This window comes from Ischnura elegans, unplaced genomic scaffold (assembly GCF_921293095.1).
Source record: "Ischnura elegans unplaced genomic scaffold, ioIscEleg1.1, whole genome shotgun sequence".
Lineage (NCBI taxonomy): Eukaryota > Metazoa > Arthropoda > Insecta > Odonata > Coenagrionidae > Ischnura > Ischnura elegans.
The window spans coordinates 3,709-28,792 of NW_025791732.1; the positions used below are offsets into that span (position 1 = coordinate 3,709).

The following is a 25,084-nucleotide window of genomic DNA, read 5'->3' on the forward strand; positions in this document are numbered from 1 at the left end:
CGTCAGTTGAAACTTTCTGAATATTAGGTGAGTGTTCTCACGTAGCATGCAAGGATCAGCAGTCTAGCTCTCGGCACTTTTGGTTTATAAATACTTCGTTAAGTACTTGCAAATTCTGTTTCCTTGCATTTTACCTGTTATCTGCACACTCGAAATTTGCTCATTTATGTAGATTAATCGAATTTGTTCAATCGTATTTCAAATAGGTATTTAGTATTCGTCGACTTAACGTTTTGATGTGATTGTGATCAGCCATTTATACGGCCTTAATCGGTTCGTGTGGTTGGAAGTGGTTGGAATCATATTTGTCGCATTCTTAAATCCACAGAGATGGCGAAAGCACCAGCAGTAGGTATCGATTTGGGGACCACCTACTCGTGTGTAGGCGTATTCCAGCACGAGAAGGTGGAAATCATTGCCAACGACCAAGGCAACCTCACCACACCCAGTTATGTCGCGTTTACGGACACGGAACGTCTTATTGGAGATGCGGCAAAGAACCAAGTGACAATGAATCCCAACAACACTGTTTTTGGTAAGCACTTTTTAGGTGTCTGAATACGGAGAAGGCTATAGCTGCTACCGCCATTTTGATTTGGCTAGTCATCATATCTTAAGAATGTGACGTAGACATAGTGACGCTGTGACTGGGAGGATTCTTGGCTATAAATGGGTCACGGTAATTTCCTTAAATGGTCTTCCCAGGTAGTTACGGATATATCTTCAATTTCGTTGTATTTTGTGTTATATAATAGGGAATGGGCACATGGAGGCTTATAATCATGATTAATTTTGGCATTAACGAATTATTTCAGATGCAAAGCGGCTAATTGGACGCCGATTCGAGGATGCATCGGTGCAGTCTGATATGAAGCATTGGCCATTCACTGTTGTAAGTGATGGCGGCAAGCCAAAGATTCAAATTCAGTACAAAGGAGAAACGAAGACTTTCTTCCCGGAGGAGATTTCATCGATGGTTCTCACGAAGATGAAGGAAACCGCGGAAGCCTACCTTGGAAAGACTGTTTCTAATGCTGTTGTCACAGTACCTGCCCACTTCAACGATTCTCAGCGCCAGGCCACGAGGGATTCTGGAGTGATCGCTGGACTCAACGTTTTGGGAATTATCAACGAGCCCACAGCAGCCGCTATCGCCTATGGACTTGACAAGAAGGTTTGTGTTGATTTTGAGCAGTGGATGACTTTAAGAGTTTGGTCAATATTTAAGTCAATACAATTTTTCCATACAAAAGTTTCCATACAAAAGTCAATACAAAAGTTTCCTTGATATAACTATCGTTATATTTGTCATGTAAGCTCGTTGCTGTTGCTTTATTTCTAAACAACTCATTTGGACTTGAGATTGAAAAGTAATGTGGTTAAGTGAACCAACGTCCCGAGTGGCAACCTGTAATGCAACAATTTAGTGAGGGATGATATAATTTAACTCTCAGCAATCGATTTTCTTAATTAAGTGGAGTTCAAGGCAATTACTTTGAAATAGTTTCAGTGTGGGCTCGTCATTATAGTGTCTATTGGTGTGCATACCCTTCTCCTTTCTGCTGTATATTCGGGTTGGATATTCTCTTTATGTCTTCCAGGGGTCTTATGAAACGAATGTCCTTATCTTCGACTTGGGTGGCGGAACCTTCGATGTGTCCATTATGACTATTGGAGATGGCATTTTTGAAGTGAAGTCTACCGCTGGAGATACGCATCTGGGAGGAGAAGACTTCGACAATAGGATGGTGAACCACTTCGTCCAGGAGTTCAAGAGGAAATACAAGAGAGATTTAACTCCGAACAAGAGGGCTGTTCGGCGACTGAGAACAGCCTGCGAGAGGGCGAAGAGAACTTTGTCATCTTCCACCCAGGCTAGCTTTGAAATAGACTCACTCTTCGAGGGGATTGATTTCTACACTTCCATTACGAGGGCCAGGTTCGAGGAACTTAATGCCGATCTTTTCCGCAGTACTCTAGAGCCGGTGCATAGGTCATTGATGTACAGTAGGATGGATAAGTCGCAGATTCATGAAATCGTATTAGTGGGAGGATCTACCCGTATTCCAAAGATTCAGAAACTTCTGCAAGATTTCTTCGACGGGAAGGAGTTGAACAAATCCATCAATCCCGATGAAGCTGTTGCCTACGGCGCTGCCGTGCAAGCTGCTATTTTGCATGGTGATAAGTCTGAAGCCGTTCAGGACCTTTTGTGGTTGGACGTTACCCCGCTATCCCTTGGTATTGAGACGGCTGGAGGCGTCATGACTGCATTGATCAAGCGCCACACCACAATTCCCACTAAGCAGACTCAGACTTTCACAACCTATTCAGATAACCAAACGCGCGTGCTGATTCAAGTATACGAAGGTGAGAGGACCATGACGAAGGACAACAACCTCTTCGGTAAATTTGAGGTGACTGGTATTCCCCCCGCTCCTAGAGGAGTACCTAAAATTGAGGTAACCTTTGACATTGATGCAGGAGGCATCCTGAATGTTACTGCAGTGGATAAGTCAACTGGGAAAGAGAATATGATCACCATCACTAATGATAAGAGTCGATTCAACAAGGAAGAAATTGAGAGATTGGTCAACGATGCTGAAAGGTACAAGGCGGAGGATGAAAAGCAAAGGCAGCAAGTCCAGGCGAAGAACGGTTTGGAATCTGATTGCTTCAACATGAAGAGTACGGCTGAAGATGATAAGCTGAAAAATAAGTTATCAGAGGCTGAGAAGAAGGCCATTCTTGACAAGTGCGACGAAATTATTAAGTGGCTGGATGCGAATCAGTTGGCTGAAAAGGAAGAGTACGAGCACAAGCAGAAGGAAGTGGGACAAGTGTGCAATCATATCATTACGAAGCTCTATCAAGGTGGTGCTGCTGGAATGCCGGGTGGTATGCCTGGTGGAATGCCTCCTGGTGCTGGTGGTGCTGCCCCTGGCTTTGGCCCAACAATCTAAGAGGTTGATTGAATAACATTGATATTACTGGTATTTCCTCTCATGCATTTGACCGTTTCTCAAATTCATTGTTTTGCTTTCATTCGTTCTAACTTAATTGCGTCCAAAGTTTCCATAGTTTATATTTACATTAACTAGTCCATTTTCACAATAAACAAATTGAAAATTATCCACTAATTTCTCATTTATCCCTTGTAACTGTTTCTCTTCCAATCTGGCTGTTGTTCTTTGAGTATTCACCATTCCAGCTTCATGGTTTAACCGTGTGTTGAGTGTAATTGCTGCTGCAAATTAGGGTACTGGCGTGAAAATTATTTGATGACTACTACATCTCTGAAGTTAAGTGAAACAATCATAAATAGGCTTAAAATTATTATCTAACTATTATCTTCCTATTTTTTACCCATCCCTTTGAAGTCTTGAACGTGGTAAACTAGGTGACGCTCATATGTTGCAAAATTTCCCTTCAGGGTAACATTTGATGCCTATTGTGGTAAATTAAAAGCTATTCGTGTTCTAAGACTTGTAATGTCTTAAGTTTCTTGTACAATCTTAGCATTCAGGTGAAATTGAAAATTTACCCATTTTGATAAGTCATTGGAGTCAATTACTCTCAATAGTTTCGTGAACAGTCGTAGGGATCCCTAAATTAAAGGTCCATCAATCCACAGCAGCAGAGAAGGTTGCCTCAACGTTGTAGCAACGTTAAATAGGGAAATTGCATACTTTTTATAGACAGTATCCTGATATATTACAATAAACACTTAGTACCGCAATATAATTTTTCCGCTTAAAATTCAGTTTATACACTAAACAATGACTCCCAAAAGTCTCCCGAGTTCCGCGGGCTAAAAAATACCGCCCCCACTAATCTTACGCCGTGACGTCATAATTCAGTAGGAGTCCAAGATCCAAGCCCAGTAACGTCGTAGCTGCAGGTTTGGAAGAGTCATGTTGCGTTTAAAGAAGAACATGGGTGAATAAGGAAAACCTACTAGTGGTTTATTGTTCCTATGTGCAATAACACCCCAGAAAAAGCATTCTTATGATGGAAATTAGAAGAAAAGCCTCGATGCATGCTGTCTCTCGGGATAAACGTTACGGAAAAATAAGAGTTTAATAAACGGAATGATAAACCCGTGTGCTATGTGTGCGATATTAACTTTAATATAAATGATATTTCGATATTTCATCGACTGAATAATGCGAACCTGAGATATTTCTGTAATTCGGCCGCCTTTTAATAAAAAACTTTGAGATCCTTGATTCTCGATTGGTACGATGGGCTTGAATTATTTATGGCACTTGTTCAATTTCAGTTAAGGAAGAACATAGAAAATTCAATGATGTTTACAATCAAGGGAGGAAATATGAAAATAAAGAGGAACGTTGTTCATCATACATTCGACTGCCAGCCAAGAACACTTCGTTTTCTTCTAAACTGTCGGCGTCAAAATGATGCGCCGCTGCACTTTACAAATTTGTATCTTGGCTTCAGTGCATGCTATAATAATGAATTATACATCCTTTTAAAGAAAATGTTATCCTAAGTACCGATTTTTTTTTTAATTCCAATATGTAGACACACCAGTGCAATAAATGACTCCGCGCACCGAAAAATTAGCCGTTTTGTCAACTTCATGAACTTTGTAACCAGGAAAACTACTGCGTCAACAGCATTCTTCTTCCATAATAATTTACAAATATCAGTGTAGATTAAAAAATGGCTTTTGTGTGTTTTATGGATTGGAGACGCATTATAAAGGAAGTTGTAGATGGAAAAAGAATGGAATCTAGGGGTGGTCACAAAAAAAGAATCGTAGCATTTGTTTTTATTCTTGCTTGCTGCCATTGCTTGCTTTTCAGAAAAAGTTGAATCACAAGAGGAATGCCTCGCGGCCCTTGATTTGGAAACTGTGGAGGAGCAGAAGACATGTGTGGATCAGCAATTTCCATTCAGAATTTTATTTTGGTTGACAGGAAAAACCAAGCATCCATTTAAAGGTTGTCAGGCCAACGTATAACGTAGGACTGATGTGCGCCACAGGGGAAATGGGGTGTTCGAGGGAAAGTAAAAGTTGCCCAAAGAATGTGCAGTTCTCTCATATGTTGCTTAATTCCCAGTTAAAACCAAATAGAAATTGGATTGGGATGATATTTTCCCCACGGATTCCAGTGATGGTGAGAGTGTAGGTGAAGGTTATCCCTCTAGGAATTTACGGAAATACGGAATTTTTAAGTGACAAACGATCACAATGACGACGAGCTCGCCTTTAGAGTATGTTTCAGATATATCGCGAGAAAAGCTCCCAAAATGTATTTAAGACTCTGTTTGGAAAATATTCACATTTTAATGTTACATTAGGAGGGCCTTAATTCCAGAAATAACTTCTTAACTGACCTATTAACCTGAATACGTTGAGTTTATTATATTGATCGAAGTGCGATTAACCGATTCTTTTTGCAGAATAGGAAGTGGCTCCCGAGTTTACGAGTCAAAAGCTGGTAGATTGTGTTGGAAATTCGTGCATACTATTGCTACTATATTGAAACAATTTATAGTCTTGATTGCTCAGATTTCAGTCTTAAAGAGCTTCCTGTCGCCTTCCAGGCAAAGTATTTTTAAGTGGAAAGCATCATTGACTGCTTCGAGGTGGAAAACTGACTCTCTACTGGACTGCCAAAAGAATACACATTTCACATGAGTATACGCTTTCGCCAATAATTCATGCAAGTCTCACTTTATTGTGAACTATAAAACAATTTAGATGCACATCAGCTACCTTTTCATTTGTCGGCATCGACTTTCAGCGCCGAAGAAGTCTACAGTTTTACTAAAATACTCTGATATCACGATGGAATCCGTAACAGGAAGCTTGCTGGGATCAGCCTAAGAATAATCATATTCCTTCATCTTTACGCAATATATCGCTTTCAATGAAGGAATGATAGATGAAATAATAGCCCTGAAACCACAATGAACAACTCCGATTCGTCTGCACTTCAATAAATGAATCATACCTACGCCGTGGCTTGTATTCAAGTACGCAATCTCTATCATGGTCGTGCCGCCGTGCCTCATCGTACTGAATTATGACGTTACTTTTCTACCAGCCAATCATTGGGCGTTTTCTATTCTTACTTGTATTTGAAAATTCTCGTGAGCTTTGATGAATTAAATATCGCAAAGCACGTCATAAAATAATAAAAAAACTTTCATTGTGGTATGCAAGCATATATTCTTATATAATTTTGGGGCTATTGATTATATCTGAAATATATGCAAGTTTCCTGTTATTGCTTGCGTTCTGATGAATTCGATCATAATAATAGCAGATGTGTCAGCAATCCTGTGGCAATTTTTATTGAAAAATATCTTATTTCAGGCTTTATGGTAAGATTTTCAATGCTGCTGGGCCATGTGATGTCTTATTTAGTGTCAAACTTAGTAAGAATTTACTCTCATTAACATATCAACATTTCCAAGTAAGTACGATCCACTTATGAATGCTGCATGCTGGGGATGCGTGAATTAACCATGAGAATCTAATTTTTCGCAGAGTTATTTCAGTGGCCGAGTAAGTTTTGTAAGTTTTCAATAGGTAAATAATACTAATAATGGTAATTAGAATTCATGATATAGTATTATTTAGCTATTGAGAACTTACAACTCATAATGATTCATAACGTTCTCTTTACGGTCGGTAGCTACCGATTGTGTTTCGTTCGATACATTTTTCGATCGTGCGAGTTACGATATATCTAATTTTCGACCTAATCGATTGAGATTAGCCTGAGTGCTGTGTTCCTGCGCGTTTCGCATCCTTTAGTACGTGCTAAGTAGCGGACATTCACGTGCTTCGTACGCACTTCGTTGACAGGCCGTGAATGGAAATTATCCATTGACGAAAAGCGACGAAGCGGCATACCCAGACGGCACAGAATCCACCGTGTCTAATTCGTATGCAGATAGTATCCATTGACTACCGCTCCGCTTTTTGTCAATGGATTCTATCTGCATACGAATTATATACGGAGGAATCTGTGCCGTCTGGGTAGTATCCCCGTAGTCAATGGGTACCATGCACAAACGAATTAGATACGGAGGGTTCTGTGCCGTCTGGGGATGATGACGATGCGTGGTTCAGCCGTGTTTTGTTTTCTCTACCTGCGAATCATGAAATAAGACATCCCAGGATGAGGAATTACTTGAAAATGTTAGGGAGTTAGGAAGAGAACTCCTCGAAAGAAATTATGTCAATGTAGCTGAGAAAGAACTAAGTTCAATATCTTGTGTGCGGCAGTTTGAGTTCAGTTCTGAGGAGCATTTGCAAATAGTATGGAGTATCTAAGAGATAATTTTTTTGCTACACATACACCGAAGTTGTGTGGGTCATTTTTTCATGTACCGCTGGATTAAAGTTTATCGCTTACAAGGAGACATCGCCAAAGTGATGTTCGGGATCTGGATGCAGATGTTATTTTCTGAAACTATATAGGTAAGGTAGAAAAAGTGTCACGGCTTTCTTCCACATAGGCCCGGGTTCGAGAGATATTCGCATGTAAAGATTTGGGGTTAAAACAAATGGGAATAAATGGTAACAGTGATTTCAAAAATAAGAAGAGAGAAAAAGTATTGCCGACACTGGGACTAGACCGGAACACCCACAACAAATTACAGGACTAGAGCCCTAGGCCGCGCCGCCATGGCCGTAGTTAACAGAGAGCGATTACTCTAGGGATGTCATGCTGCGCGAAATTTTTACATGCGAATATCTCTCGAACCCGGGTCTATGTGGAAGAAAGCCGTGAAGCTTTTTCTACCTTACCTATGTAGTTTCAGAAAATAACATCTGCATCCAGATCCCGAACATCACTTTGGGGATGTCTCCTTGTAAGTTGGCAAGGAGGTAAATACGGCGTATCCTGAAGCATATGCTTCTCAAAATGTTTTCGTGTTTTTGTGGGTTGCATCAGTCCCTTTTTTGAGACGCATGATCCAGCCGCCAGAGAACTCCCTATCAAAGCCCATTGGATTCCATGTTCCTTTGTTGAAGCCAACGCCTTCGTTCTCCGCTTTAGTTTGGGGGTAGCGCCACATGTAGCAAAGCCAAAGCTGAGCACAAAAGTCAGCCTGAAATTTTCTGGGAGCACATGTGTTCAACACTTTGAGTGCCGGCTGCTAAATTTAAAGCCCTGCTGAAAAATCCATCCATTTTTACTATACTCGTAAATTTTTTTAAACATTAGCATCGAAAATATATTTATATCGATGTGAAATTCAATAAAAATGGACTTTGCTTTTCTCTGTGAAAGAGTTGAATAACATTTATTGCTAATTTTCTAAATATATAATTTAACATTGAAAACCTACTGTATTTGAAAAATAAAATAGCTGCAACAAATGCTGTACCACCATAACATGCATAATAAATTTTTAATACACTCAATTTGAACAATTTAAAGCATGGAAATCATAAAAAAGCATTTTTCCAAACAAAGCATAAATCATGGATGACAAAAAGGGTCAATGCACCCTCAACGAACGGTCCATTGGCCCAAAGAGTTTTCACACAAAGTGGCCTAAGATAAGGATGTCGGTAGCCACGGAGGACTTTCCGTCCTCAAGACATTAAAAGAATTCTATTTCCATCGATCAGTTGGTTTCTGAAATAACAGAACCATTAAGCAGTAAACTGGAAAAGTACCACGGACAAAATACTATTATGGCTTCACGCATACAAAGTCAATAAAATAGATAGACGTAATATAGCATCAATGGCAATCCTCAGAAGGTTTAGCAGGACGTAATATTACCTCCATGGCACTCAGAGTGTCAAAACTCTCATTTGAAGATAAAAAAAGCGACTGAGATTATTTACCGCTGTAGTATAGTTCCTTTCTTCTATTGGACATAAAAATCGTTTTCATTTTGTGAAAATTCCGATTATTAATCCCTTTCAGAGAGATGCCGTCATCGTATGTTGCGCCGCAATTATCCACCACCGGCAAAGGCAGTTCGAAGACTGAATATACTGATTTAAAAAGTCGTCGAACACCAGAACAGGGGAAGAATATGGGTGAAGATGTTCGTATATCAGAGTGCTGTCCTGGTTTCCGATAATTTACAAAATTTCCAACTGCTTTTTATAGTCTAATTCACGACCGTCGTTCTGCTGGGTATTAAAAAAGTTTTTTTTTAGTTAATGGCGTAACGCTGGTATTCGTTTTCACATCCGATAATATTCAGTTCATTTTTTTGTCTTCATTTACTTTTAAACCGATTTGTTCACCTCTTTGAATACCACGTTTGCTAGATATTCCTTGTTTTTTAGCTATTACTACCTGGTTTTACGATGTATTGTTGTAGTCCGCCACAAGCTCTCCGCTATTCACCTCCAAAATGGGGGGTTATTTTGTCGCGTGCACTCGTGGACAGTTGGACAAGGGGCGACTCACAATCAGACTCGGGTTCTTGGCTGTCGCTGAAGGATTCAGGACAACGAGGTTGGTCATCTAGCGATTCTATCGATTCTCCCTCATAGGATAATAATCATCCAAAATTGTTAGAATGGCAATGGCTGTTGCCTGGTTGCACTAGGATGGTAGGACCCGCCTACCTCTGTTACGGTGCGGGATTCCTCGTCCCCTCCCTTCCTTCCCTATTCCCTCCCAGGAGGCGTCGTCGGGCTTTTGTCGCGGCGGCGCCTCCTTCTTTCTTCCTTCTTTTCCTCTCCCTCCTGTGGTGCAGAGGTATAAACTAACGCATAAGACCTCGGCCCAGGAGTGTAACCAAGCGAGCCTTCCCTTGGGTTTTGTATCCACTGGAAAGGAGGTCCTCTCGGAGGCAGAGTATCGGTGAGAAGTGAAAGATACGGAGTTTGCCCCAAGGGGTGTATTTTTAGGCAAAGAGATCAGGACTGCGAGGTGGGTCCTCTAAAGAATACAACGGAACTGGCCCGGGAACTAAGTCCGAGACTTAAACGCTTAATTTTAGACGAGTGTGATGCACCCGCTCCCACTCTTTTCAATGCAGGTCCACGAAAGGGATATGCGCGTTTCTAATTTTAAAATGTAGAAAAAGAAGACAGGGTCTTATATACAAATTAAATTGGAATATTTACGTACCAATTGAAGTAAGAGGACCTCTTTAAACACACCATTGGAAGTAATTACACTATCCTCTGTTTAACGCAAATGATGACTCATACTTACGTATCAATAGGAGACTTAAGTGTTGAATCAGACGCATTTTGATAGAAGGTTTTTAAAGAATGCGAGAAATTGTGGCAAATGAACAAATGTATCAGTTATTGCTCCGTTTAAATCTGGAATATTTAAGGTTTTTGTTTTTTTATTGTTTTTTTTAATAATTTAAAAACCAATTTTAGGAAACAATGGCAATATTTAGGAAATAAGATATGCCGTCGCTTGTTTTTCGATAAATTCTGTGCATTTTGATACCTCATTGGTAGAGTTTGATTGCGTATAAGTTGCGTATAAGTTGAGAAAAAGGTATATAACACTAGAATTAATGTAGAGAATAGTTTTTTCATAGTTGCATTAATCAATTGTATCCCTCTTTATTACTCCCGTTCTGTCTTGTGGCCATAATCTTATGATTAATTTTTATAAATAAGAAACATCATGGCATATTTATCAAGAGCTTTTTCGCTTTTAAAACAGAAAATATTTAACACAGATTTTATCTCCTTTTTGCTGGTTCAGAGCGTGGTTCATTCCATAGGTTGCCCCCTCCCTCTCCCCCCTTGAAGCAAAAACCGAAAAATTCTCTAAGAAAAATCAGTATTCGACTAATTTTCTTTAAACCCACGAAAAATTGTATGTATTAGCATAAGATATGTAACTAGAATAAAACTGTTTTTCAAGGAAGTAATCTAAGAGGATTAATATCGGATCTATTAATCAAGGAAATAATAAATAATAAAAGCACTGTTACAATTTTCTTAAAATGTTGGTTTCATTCTCCTACTACATGCTAAAATATCACGAATTGGCTTGACCCATCCCCCCCCTCCCGCTGGACCATGGCTTGCCCCCCCTTGTTATTATTCTGGGTACGCCCATGCATCATCCCTTAAACATTTATATCCTCTCATTTTTATTTTCTCCTCTATCTATACTTCCTTCGCAGTTTAAGAGCTCAGTTAAGTTTTCTTTCCAAGTTTTCAAAACTTCGGCTGGTTCACTGATAACGATTTCATACTTTTCCTTCACCCCTACTGCGTAAGAGCCCTCTTAAAAAGGATTTTAATTTTCTTTAAATACATATTTAAAGAATATCTTCTTGTGTGCAATCTTGCTCTGCCATTGAAACTGCATTGTTTTTTATTTTCTATGCTCCTAGGATGTTGTTTGCTTTCCTATTGGCTAGATGGATGAAACCTTTTAATTTCTTGTTGTGATTTTTACACTAAGGCTTTCCTTTTATCTCATTTCCTTTCTTCTTTCAGCTTTCTACAAGTCTCATTTTGTTGTAAAGAAATTTAAATGCAATTATGATGAGAAGAAAGTTACGATGAAACTCTTTCTTTGGCGTACCCAACGAGGGGCAGAGGTGGGATAGCTGAAGCAAATAACCCCAAAAAAATTGAAACACGAATTTTAGTTTTTTTTAACCATATCTCTAGTTTTAATTTTTGTTGAATCGTTATCTTGATTTAAAAATGTAAATACAATTACGTTCTACCAATCCTTTTTTTTTAATGTTTTGACCGAAAACTCAACTTTAGCACAAGTTTGAAATTTTCAAATTTAAATTTAAAAAATTAGGAAACAATAGACGCGCCGAAAAAATATATGTTGTCACCCCTACATCCAAGAATAACCCTAATTTTTTTCAGATTTTTAAAATTGGTGAAACACCGTCAAAAACACGAGTAACTGCTTTGCGCCATTAGCATCTATGCATTCCAGGAGGATATTTGATTTGATCTATTGTTGATCAGTTTCTAATATTATTGATTAAGAATAAACCAGCCCCCTCCAACTCCCACCCGCTAGGTGGCCCCAAAACTTCCGTGCGGAGGGAATCGCCGATAGATGGTGTTAGTGGGGTCCGCGCGTCCAGCATTGCTAAATTACATTGAACCAAATACGATTCTTGATCGCTGGAACAGCGAATTTAAAACGATTTTAATTGAATTTAACACTAAGAAGCAATTTAATAGCCATTTAATTTCATTGACAGCCAGTTAGAAAGTCCATGAACAAAAAACATTGCCTTTAGAGGGAATAGAATATGAATATTATCGTCTGCTAGCAGTCGTATTGTATTAGCTCTACTACATTAAACAGAAGTTATTTACCTCCAAATCGCCAAAAATTTATAACACCACGGTTCACCATCTATCGGTATCAACATAACCGTCACTGAAAAGCAATGTCGATGCACACCACCTAGTTGCCCGATCCCCTTATAAACCCCAGCAGACACGCTACTTTGAATGCGAAAATAAGCTCTACCTGCAGTGACCTTTAAACTGAAAATGCCAGAGTAAATGTGAAACGAGGTTACATTAATTAACCTCCAATTCAGAGATTACATGACGAGTAAGGAAAAAAACTAGACCCAACGTTGGTACCAAGGCTTCACAGAATAACACTAAAAAGATTAGATGATAACTTTCGATTATTCGGAAGTAAAAAAGAAGCAGCAGCCGCAAAGACCGCGTTTAAAATGAATAGGACACAAAATAGGCAACCCACAACAGCTAAAATATTGAAGAATAACCCCTAATTTTGACCTTACCTAAGGCACAATGAGAACTGGCCACAGTTTTAACCCAGGAAACTCAGAAACACACAACGATAAGATCAACCGGAAAAGCAACCATTATAAAGGAAATAGGGACCAGGTGAAGGAAGTCATAGTCATTGAATTTTCAATTCATTTATTCATGAAAACATGAACACTACAGATGAGCTGTAAGCATAAAGACAAAAGTAGGAAGCATAAAAGCAAATAACCCTAAAAGTTAATGAAGTATTATGGGCTCTCCAGGATCGAGACCGCACCGCTTCCATCAAAGAATCGGGAGATGAAAAACTCTCTGGAAATAGAAATTTCAAAAAATTAGTCAAAGTATATTTGAAATTAGAAAAACAGATTTGAAGTAATAGCAAGTGCAATCCCAGGTCATTTCCATTAATAAAAAGGATTGACATAGTAGGTGCACTGTGAAAAAACCCACAGTTCGCAAACAATGACTTCATGTGCCGATATATCACATAAAAATGTGAAGCCTCAAAGCAAAAGGAAATAATCATCATGAAAGTGTGGGGCCCTTAAAAGGGCGGTGATGAATACCTAGATTGTGGGAGGAAAAAAATGTTAGGATGTACATGGTAAATACAATGAAGAACAAACCTCATACACTTCAGTGGAGTAAGAAACCCTAATAGCATGTTCTCAAAAAGTCAGCTAAAAAATTAAATCCAGAAATAAATGCAATTTACAAACATTAATAAGCTAAAACAAATGCATTACAGCAGTAACATAGCCAGGTGCAGGTCATGAGGTCCCGATTCCCGGTCCCTGAAACTTGTGAACCATCAACAATGAAGCTGCATGCTAGGATGAGACAAACCATTCCCTCAAGCTAGGTGTTACAAAAGTAAAAACTACTCACAACAATGTTAATGTCAATGCTTTGCAATGCTTGGAAATATACTATCATTTTTCATCCGCAAATATCAACAGCTAAATTCATCGCTTTTAAACCCGAAAATAACCACCTTTTGCTTCACTGAAATCCACCCCTTGACTCCCCTCCTAATTCCAACTGATAACCCCTGCCCCCAATCAGCAAAAACATCCTGGCTATATTACGGATGCAGTATTGCTAACATGAAAACAATGTCTAAACTAAAATGTCAACAAACCTATGAACTAGGAAAATGCACGCTACAAAGTATGAAAAATATGTACAAATGTCATGCTCCCTGTAAAAAAATTCACTATTTACATAGAATGGCCACCATTGAAAAGTTCACCATGTGGAAGTAAACACTGCACAACATCACTTTGAAAAAAATGAGCATGCATGCAAACATAAATGAATCAACATAAATAAAACTAATCCTACCAGCTAAAATATGCTAATTATACTGTCATTAAGTGTCACTGTCACTAAGTCCTAAAACTAGAATAGCATACACATTAACACTGTCACCACTATTATCACTACACTAATTCACTATGCACAAACATATCAAATCACACTGACAACCACATTCCAAATGAGTCACTATCTCCAATCACATTCCAAATGAGTCACTATCTCAAACCACATTCCAAATGAGTCACTATCTCAAAAAGTATAATTGCCTTTTGGAGTCCCCGCAGCCGATGTACCTGCTGAGGAAAAAAAATCCTTGTAAAAACAATTTACTTCTTTTGTTAATATAATATCCAACTGCACAGGTTTAGTTAAACATACCCCCTCATCACAGCTTCCCTATCTTTCTTTGTAGCCTGGTGTATTCCTTCTGCATGTTTGCAGCAGCATTGGCTTGTCTGCAAGCCAAATGCACCCGAGTGCATACAAAGAACCTCACAATAGCTTCAGTGAGGGCACGGCAGTGAGAGTCACAACCGACCAGCGGTAACGGCTGCTCCTCAATGGCAGTGGCTATGTGGAAAATTGCATCAACACCCAGCTCCTCCGTCGTCAGTACTGACAGAGTGACTTCCTCCAGCTTACTTACCAGGGAAAGAAGTCGCTCCGAGGCAAAGATAATATTACCTTCACTTTGCCATGCGGTAAATTGCTCATGCTCCTCTGTCCCTGGATTTTGGGAGAGCAGAAGAGTATGGCAAGCCTCACACTTAGTGAGCCTCATAGCTTTCCTGGCAACATAACCAGAAAAGTATGAGAGTACAAACGACGGAGTGGTCACACGGCAGTATGTGTGATCAGCGGCTGAGCTGAAGGATGAATACAAGCTTCCAGGAGGGATCCCTTTCTCTACAATTGACTCCAAAAGGACCTGGAACTGGTCAGAGCGGTTCTCTGGCATTCCAACTTCATGAGCACCCATAAGAGTGGTGAGCACTTCAGCACCAGACACTGAACTCCCAGCTGGTGGCTTCACCAGAGAGTAGGTGCTCATGAGCCGGAAAATATATATAAACAAATTAGAGTCTGGATGGTCATTGCAACCGCAGGCCGACCTCATCATGCCAAAGAACCTCTGAAAAGAAAATGGAAGTATTATAGAAATTATAGAAATATTCCCACCCACCAATATTACGACAAATTTCACACAGGACCCTTATTTCTTTGAACATGAGATACCTCCAACGCATCCTGGTTAAGCCTCGCAGTCATCAGATGTGTGAAACCACATTCCGATTCAAGAAAATTGAACAACTCCAAAGTGGCTGTAAGTGTAACTTTAAAGCCAAGGGCAGTGTTTGATGATAGAAAATTATATTTTCCATCTGCCCCAGCTTCCCACAGTTGCAAATAATCCTGGAATTCAGTGATAGCCTAAAAAAGAAATAGGAATTCAAATTATGGAAGGGGTCCCTCAAAAAGCATTAAATTTTTATTCCAAAAATAATTACCCTCCACTGCACTGAATCCCTTGTCAATGCATCCTGTGGCAGCCTGGAGTTCATAGCAATAATTAAACCTTTCATACGATTAATCAATGCTATGGAGGGGTCACAATCCTCTAGATCAGAGTGGCAATTCCTGTAACACTGCATGCCAGTTGCAACGTTACGACCAAAGAACTGTAAAGTAATCAAACAAAAAGTAAATGCATTTTCAAGAAATCAAAGATGTGGCACAATAAAAGTATATCACCATTATTGGGAATGAAATTTGAAGTGTACCTGAAAGGCCTTTGCCACATTCATCTTTTGATAAGGCTTTGGACGAATGTGGTCGCTCGTTAGCTTGGGACAAGCCTTTAACTGGAATTGCTGCCATTGATCTAATGAAACAACAGCATCCCAGTGCTTAAGCTTCACCACACCATCCGGGGTCTGTAAGATAGAAATATATGTATGAAAATGGATAAAAGACAACTTAAGGTAAATTTTCTGATGAAATTGAAATTTAGAAATTCTACTAACCCATGTCTCTTCGTGAGATGTTATAAAATTCCTCATGTTTTTCATGAGATGAGGAAAGTCCGACATAAACCAAAGGCGCCTAGAGGGACAGAAGGGGTGCTCACAGCTAACAGTGGAAGCATCAATGCCGAACTGCTTCCACATACTCCTATTCCACTGAGCGCCATCACAAGTGACAACATCAACATAGAAATTTGCTTGCTCAAGTAGAATAATGCACTCCATGATGAGGTGGTGTAATATATTTCCAGTGGCACAGCCTCTGCTCAGAAAGCAAGCAAGAGCCTGTACCCATCGACCTCTGAAGGGCTGGAACATCATGACAAGTGCATGATCACCAGTTTGATGTTTTTGGTGATCAGGAGTATGAGCACCCAGATCGGTGAAGCCGTTCACCCGGAGGGAGTTTTGATCGAAAGTGACACCTGATGTCAGCTTCATCTCATCCAGGAGCAAAGTTCCTAAAGAGAGTGAACCAAAAGGTCAGAGAATGAGGGCACATGGAGGGCCCTTTCAAGGATACAACACACCAGGGCCAGGACCCAGTATTTCAACCGATACGCCTGGACACCTGGGAGGGGAATGGAATGGAAAGGTGAAAGGGAGGTGCCACCGCCACAAGGAGCCCGTCAATGGCTCCAGGAGAGGATAGGGATGGAAGGGAAGGATAGGGAATACCCCAGTCGCTATGAGAGCAACCGGGGCCCACTACTAGCGAACCCATTACTTGCTTTACCAACGAAATAGGATAATTATTCTATGAAGAGAAAAATCCGTACATCATCTCGTTGGATAACCAAAAGGTCAGTGGAAAGTTTGTTTTCATATACAGAAAAACTAATGGAAAATTTATGAAATTCAAACATTACTATTACCTCTTCTGTCCTCAGCGGCCATATCCTTAGATTTCTCTTTCAGACAGTCAAAAGTAGCCTGCTGAAATCCATACGATCCTTTTATGTTCCGAATATAGCGCCTAAGTGTGTTGATGCTGGGCAGAGGAAGGATGTCGTGAGCCCTAAGATGCTCATACACTTTTGGGCCCTAGTAGTATCAAAATGCCGAAGCTGGGACAAGGTCAAATTAAGCGTCCCCTTTCACTCCCAGTGCATTCCAGACACGTGCCGAGCCCATAGCTTCTCCCACTCGAGTTGGATATGTTCCCATTAGCAGTTACCAAGGTCTTAACACGTGTGGTTGCAACGTGACTCCTCCCACTCCCGCATATAAATGACTCCCGAGTGATTATTACCTCATTCAACGTTAACATGACCTCCAGAACTGTTGCTGAGCTGCGAAGAGATCCCGAAGCCTCCCTGGAGGACACCAATCTCCGGGTGGAGAAGCAGTCAGATCCGGATACTTACATCGTGTACATCCCTCAACGAGGCACAGATTTTGTGCTCTCGGTACTTTTTAACGAAGTTTACTACTGCGTATTCCGACACCAGAGAAAGATATTTGAAGTGATCGGACATAAAGTGACTTTCTCCGGCTTCGAGAATGAGAATGGTGTAGTGGAGAGATTTAACATAACGAACCAGGATGACATCACCGATCCGGAAAAGCGACGCCTCGCGGACAAGCAGCACCCAATCATCTGGTTGGATGTGTACGAGTGCTACCAGCCCCGAGTCTACGCAAAAGGAGGAGGAACGAGGACTCAAAGTGATTGTATTGACGGACCAAAACCTGTTTGTTATACAGACCATAGAAAATCAAAAGTGGATTATGGTACCACAGACGCCATTAAAGGTACCCGTCTGAGAGTGATAAAGTTTATACTCAAAATTGAAGTTGATATGTATATTTATTAACAATAAATATATTAAATACTATACTATGTGTTTTTTATTTCGAAATGAAAGACCAGGGTAAATTTTAACAACAAAAGTTTATTTTCTTCAACCACACACAGATGAGTTTGTTACATTGTTCACCATATACATGGTTTCATAGTTCATTTCCCCACTCATACTTATGTTATAATCCTCTTGAAACAATTGAACAGCACGTCTGAGCGCAGACAGTTCTCTAGCACTCTCGTTTAAATAACCACATTCGATTAAATATCCCCAGATACAATCATATTGTCTCAATTGTATAGCATCGTAAATGATCAAAGTGAACATGATGATGTAAAACAATAAAATGATACATTTGACTAGAAAATCTAACATATTTTATTTCGTATACACCAATCAGCTAGCTTAAAACAATTTTTTCTGGCACATTGTAGATTACCATCCATATGAATTTCAATTAAACAACCCTCATTCGTGGTCAATTTCGTGAATGAAGGACACCCATAAAGTTCCAGATTAGCCACACAAATTCCCTTGGGAAGAAGACTTGTTAAGAAGGCAGCTTTTTGAGCACCCTTTGTGAATAGATATTTAAAATTTTTAGTATAATTGTGAAGTATACTCTCCAGTTCTGAATAATCCACATCTCCAGAGTATTCGCACAAGCCGTGATAGTTGTTTCTCAGCCAAGAAGACTCTTTTGTAAAGAGCAATCTCTGTGGTGATTTAAATAACCACGTATTACAGCATTTATTCTGGACAGCGATAATTGCCAATTCTTTGACAATAAAATGTCCATTGCTACCCGTAAATCCTTGAAATTCGACAATGGCACCCATCGTGATGTATGTCCAACTTACAAGGTTTTTACACCCAATGCCAGGGGTTGAACTTACATCAAGACTCTCTAACTTACGGAACTTTCATTCACGCCAGAGGTTAGAAAGCCTTTCACTCACACAGGCTATTCATCAGCCGAACCATACGCTATGAGTACCATCTCTAATTCAAGTCTTTCAAAATCACAATCTGTGATATTCTTTGCTAATTTTGTGGCGAGAAAATGTCTCACTTTGTCACGACTAGCTGAAAGTCTCTGGAGAAATAAATCAATCAGCTTGAAGAGTTTCACCAATGCAAACCACTCTTCTTGCTTTAAATTAAAGGTCTTTTTAATAACCAAATGAGTCTTCCCAAAGTAATTCGCATAAGCCAAACAGGAAGTTAAAAAATGCTTTTCTCCTTTGTAAAAGAACAAATCCACATCCTTTTCACAGTTCAAGATGTTTGCCCACTCGCTTTGTGAAACAATTACACTTTTTTTTCCAACTTGATTAAATTGCACAACTGATTCAAAGTCTCTACCAGGATCGTAACCAATACACACACTCTTTGTCTTTGTTTTGTTCAAATAATACACAGTTTGAAGAAGTAAATTGTCCGATTGTCCAATAGAAGGAATAAAATTTCCAGCAGGTTTCTTTCTCTTCACCGGAGGAGACTGATGGTCTGCATCCACCGATGACTGCATGACGACTGGCGTATGGTGACGTAACCGTCCTTATTTAGAGGTTGTTGTAGGAGGAGGGGTGGGGGAACAGTCATCCGGGCAAGGATCAACTTCGGTTTTGAGACGGTTATACTGGAACCACTGGGCGAGAGAATGTGCATCTCTCAATGCGCAAGTGCTGTTGCGCAATTTGTGACAAGGATTGAGGCAGGAAAAGGCAAGAAAGGAACATTTTTCGGGAGGGGGACAGTTTAACTCTTTTTCGAGAGAGATGAAAGTGCGTCCCGTCAGATCGGTCAGGAACTCACACTCTGCTTCGCTGAATGCGTAGAGAGCGCTTGCACCCTCAGTCATAGCTTCCAGGGTAGTTGAAAGTTCGGTGTGTGAAATGAATCCTTCGTTGAAGGATGTCTCATCTCGTTGTAAGGGGTCTGGGAAACGTAGCTTCTTTCCTCCAGCGATGAGCTTCCCATGTTTCTTGAAACTGCCCCAAAATAAACGATTTGAATCCACGTCGACGGCTGCAAGCTCCGTCACCCCGCCTTGGCTATAAGTCACAGATACCACGATCTGCATTCTGCGGCTGTTTCTTCTCAAATAATCACCTCCTCTTCCTGCTCATCGTATTTATTCGGGAACAGCACCGCTGAGCTCTGGGATGACATTTGGCCCGCCGAACCCGCTTGAAGGTCTGATGAAACAGCTTCAGGGCTCGACAGTCGTTGAGATGAGGGATGGTGTGATGAAAGTGTGCGAGGAATTTGTGTAGTCTTTGACCTAATGATTTACTAGCGGTATAGAGGCAGCAGTATTCACCGCAAATATCCGAACGAAAGCTTTGAATTTGAACGTGATTGCGAGTGACTGAGAATGACTTTAAAAAATTACTTATATTTGAAACAAAAGGAGGTAAGCCGTAGGAATCAAAATACTCTGCATAATTATTATGTAAATAGACTGCAACCCAGTGTGAACCCGGTAATTTAGATGGATCTAAATTTATTATGTAAACTCCATTTCGTGGTGATTTTGGTAACCTATCAGATGCGTAAACTCCGCGAAATATATTGAGTGGTCTTAGTAACCTGTTAATTTGAATTCCATCCATGACTAAAAGTTTGTGATAATGTTTCTGTTTTTATCAATTTCCACTGTTGCATCATACTCTGAGAAAAGTAAACACGTAACCGTTCTCGATAATTCGTTTTCAAATCTCGCCTCTATTCTCACCACACCTCTATCTCCTAAACTTATATAGTCCTCATTACCCGAATCATCGGGTGTTAGATCGAAGACTAGCATAAAATAACCGTGTCCAAACATATCGTAAGTGATTTGATTACCCCGATTGTAATGCTTTATCCCACTTCCTGAGAATATTGTGTCATACGCTCGCGCCCAATACTTTTTACTTGAAAAATTGCATTGTAATCCCTCGGACGGAATTTGCACACCGTTCACAAAGAGTGAAAAATTCTCGAGCGAATAGTGAGAGAGAGCAAATGGATTCTTATTCAAACTTCCCGCATATGCTTCATTATCCACCATCGTAAAAATAATTACATTAGGTATTCGACCCACGATCGCATTGTCAAGGCTTAAAGTTCGTCCACCAGAAGGAACAGTAAAGGTTTTCAACTCGGTACGCTTGTAGTGATATTTGGCATTGTTGTTTTCCAGGATTTTATTATGTGCAACTAAAATGGATGGGTTAATATCGAAATGTTGAACGTATAAAGTTGCGTCTAAAATTTTCAATAGTCCATCATCACTCCCTCCCATAAGATGGAAAGCATGATTAGAGAGCAATAGTCTTATACCGATGTCTACTCGATCCATCATTAATTGTATCTGATTAAAAACATCTACGTGCAGTTTACCATACAACTCAACCTCTGCACTGTTCTTAAACCAACCCTTACGCCTTGTATAACCAGAATTTGAAGTATCTGTCAAGTTAATATCGTCTCCCGTGTCCAACTCCCACCCCACATTTCGTAAATGTGTTTTGCTCGCATCTGTTCCATAATTTAACACATTTTCCAGGTAGCTTCTGTAATGGTAATTATCCTCTGATGGTGTGACCAACGTCCCATTGAAATAAACGTTACACTGCTCGAACAGAGAGTGCAGAATATTGTTCACTACTCCCGGTTGATTGGTAGCGGATTCATTGTAATCAGTCCCGTCTTTTTTGCAAAGTTTCACTTTAAGTCTAAGATATATACTATTCAAATCCTTATACGCATCCCCAGAGTCTTTGATCAGGAATTCTATAACCGATCGATTATCTAGCGAAGATATGGGTTTGTAGGACACGAGTCTTTTTGCCAAGATGTTAGTTTGCACCGGCGGATTGGGCTGAAATAAATCCAACGAAGTCAGCATATGCTCTGCCATTATCGCGAAAAAATATCTCCTCCAACAACCTTCTTTCCTCTTCGACTTCTCATCGACTGTCGCTTTTTTCTTACGCAGCTATGTTTTATTTTATTTAACCTTGGACGTTTCGCGATCCTCAACCCACCCCCAGACATGCCTTTTATCTTTTCCTCGGCCTTGCGTTTCAAGTTCTGACCTGCCTCGTTTATTCTACTGCGCAGTATCTCCTTAACCGGTTTTGTTCCAAGGTCTCCAAGAGCTGCTGCCCCAGCGCTCGCGGCCTCCTTACCAACAGTCTTAAGCCCGCTAAATAGCAAAGGTTTTGCAAATCGCCACAATCCCGCGAGGAAACTCCCGATACCTCGTCCCTTTTGCACCCTATAAGAAGCTCTATACAAGGATCCAATCTCTCCTCCCACCTGTTTTGAATAATAACTATAATATCGATCCATCACCGGCGCCATCTCGTCGTAAAATGATGTACTAACGTGAATCAATTCTTTTTTATAAAGTGTAGCACAACTATCGAGCTTTGCTCCCCACTATGAAAAGAAATTGCTTCACCGAGTTTATCAGCAAAAAGAATTTCAACACTCTCGATATTGTTTTTCTCGACGGGGTAGTAATAAATCGGATTGAAAGTTTGATATTCACCAATTTTGACATTTATGATGCGGATGCATCGACTCAAAGTGTCACCCACCAACTGCGGTTTTATTATATCTGTGTAAACGTAAACATTTTTTGAGGAGGTTGCAATGCTTCTTTTTCCTCTTTTTCCTTTGTCTTCTTTAGTGTTAATCTCTACCCTGGCATCATCGATGATATCAGCTAACTCATCATCTGTCAACGTTGAATCTTTAAATGGTAATCTAATAAGAACAGCCGATAATAATGATAGGTCATTTTTTATCTTTTCCTTGCCTTTTCCACTAAAGCCTGACAAAGTTCTATTGAATAAGTTAGCAAACGAATCATACGTTCCCGGAGACAACGAGTATTTTACTCCGCTCGCAAAAATTTGCGCAGACCGTGGTAATATGCGTTCATCAACTCCAACCTGGTTAATCCTTACACTCAGTTTATCAATATAACGCATTACTTCATTTGAAATGTACGTTTGTTTTTGTGTACTGGAGGTAATATATGGTTTTGCAAATGCCGCCGCAATACTGTCATAAGTACCAATGGGAATTGTAAAGTATGAATCATCTAAAAGTTTCACGTTTATAACTTCTTTATCCCCTCGAACTAATCCCTCTTCAGTCCGGGTCCTATTATCCTTAGGAGGCAATTCGTCTGCTACGCGAGGCGCTGGAGTAAAGTTTTCGATAACAGCTGGTGTGTCTTTGGAAACTTTTTTTACCTCAATAGAAGGAATCGAAATCTCAGCTAGACCGACATACCACTCGTTATTTTCTAAATCGATGCGATGACTCAACTTTGTACGATAATGAGCGATTGTATTTCTTGGGAAAAAATCCCTCGAGCTATCGCTGGGTAGTGTAAGATAAAATTCGTTCATATTTTACGCACGGAAGAAGCTGAAATCCACGAGTTAAAAGACGGTGGGTATCCGTCCCACTTGATAAAATACTCCAAATTAGGACCACTCCCCCGACGTCTCAATATTTTCTCGATCCTGTACTCCGTGTCAGGAGACACGTTAACTTTGACTAATTCTTCCGCATAGAAACTACCCTTTATATCCTCCCCGTTCAAATCATTCAATTTATAGGTTGGTATTAGTTTCATTCGATCAATGTTTGTAACTTGAAATATTTCCTTGGTATAATTTGGTGTGTATCCTTTGGTGAATGGAATCCTCTCTTTACTAATCCTCACATAATCACCTTTATTAAATTTTGCATCCGTCTTCTTTAAGCTTTTTCTCCGACTAGCAATGATAAATGCATTTTTAGCATTCACTTGAGAGGGAGCGATCCTAATGCTAGAATGCGTACTATGGTTATAAGAACTAATGAGTTTTGGAAGCACATCGATATATTTGTAAGTTGCGTATTTTGTAAAATATTTATACATTTTTGTCTTGAGAGTTCGATTAAAGCGTTCCACGAGGCTAGCTTTAATTTCTGGATTATTTGTAGTGTAAAACTTTACACCTTGATTCGAGAGAAAACTTTTAAACTTGCTATTAACAAATTCCCCTCCCTTATCGCTCTGAATTTTCAATGGTTTGCGCTCGCGAAATATGACCTTAAATGCTTCTATAATTTCCTCTGGTCTTTTTGACTTGAGAGGACTAGCCCACGCATAACGGGAAAATATGTCTATTACGGTTAAAATGTAACAGAACCCATTGTTGTATTTTTTCAAACTTCTCAAATCATTTAAATCACATTGCCAACACTCATCTATATAGTTTACTTCGTAACGGTTTCTAACAAACTTTTTTCTCACCGGCTTGTGACGCGTGTACGCTTCTTGAGATTCCAACCACTCGCGAATTGTTTTTATAGGGATTCCAGTCGCTTTATTTAATTTTTTATCTGTGGAAAAACCAGCAGGATGTGCGGGATTGTTGTACACGCTAGCTATTACGTCGTGTCCCACTCTGCCCCGAACATTTTTGGTACCCTTTTTCGCTTGCTTCGCCTTGGAATTGGTCTCGGAGATGTCCATCGCTCCTTTGGAGATGTTCTTTGCTCCCTTGGAGGTGTGCTTGGCTCTCTTGGAGTTGCTATTATCCGCTTCATTTTTCTCGGTGGAGAATCGCTTTCGATTTGTTCCTTTATTCGTGCCCATGTCGAATCCAACTCTGAATTTGTCCTCCTAATTTCATCTAACCGCCTTCTCATTGCATCGCTACCCTCATATAGCCGTGTTGGTGGTGAGTGTTTCACTATCGGAACGTGTACGGGAGATTTAAAGTCTGACACTGAGTCGAGATATTTATCGAGTATTCTTTTATACAAATGCCACTTGTCAATATCCTTGAGCCCTTTACTCGCTAACACAAGTTTCATTTCCTTATCCAATTTACTCAACCTAGCCTTTGCATGACTTCGATCAAAGACTTCGGGACTCACTACGAGCATTTTCTGCAAACTCATTTTCCCAGCAGGCTACCGATCACACCGCTTAAAATCGAACCCAGTAGTAATGGCAAAAAGCCACCTTTTTGTACGAGAAGCGCTCGTTTTCTTTTTACACTCGTCCTCCGTTCAGCCAACTTTCTCAGTGTGTTACGATGCTTGGATAATTTTCGTTTCAATCGCCTATCGATCTTATGATTTCCGTTTAGAGTATTGAGGCAACAATCGCAAATTGTTTTAATTAACTCCTCGTCCGAGCT

At 40.0% G+C, this 25,084-nt stretch overlaps 1 pseudogene; it reads left to right on the forward strand.

The window, feature by feature from the left end:
• Window positions 1-330: 330 nt before the first annotated feature.
• Window positions 331-2,975, forward strand: LOC124173667 (annotated as a pseudogene).
• Window positions 2,976-25,084: the final 22,109 nt, after the last annotated feature.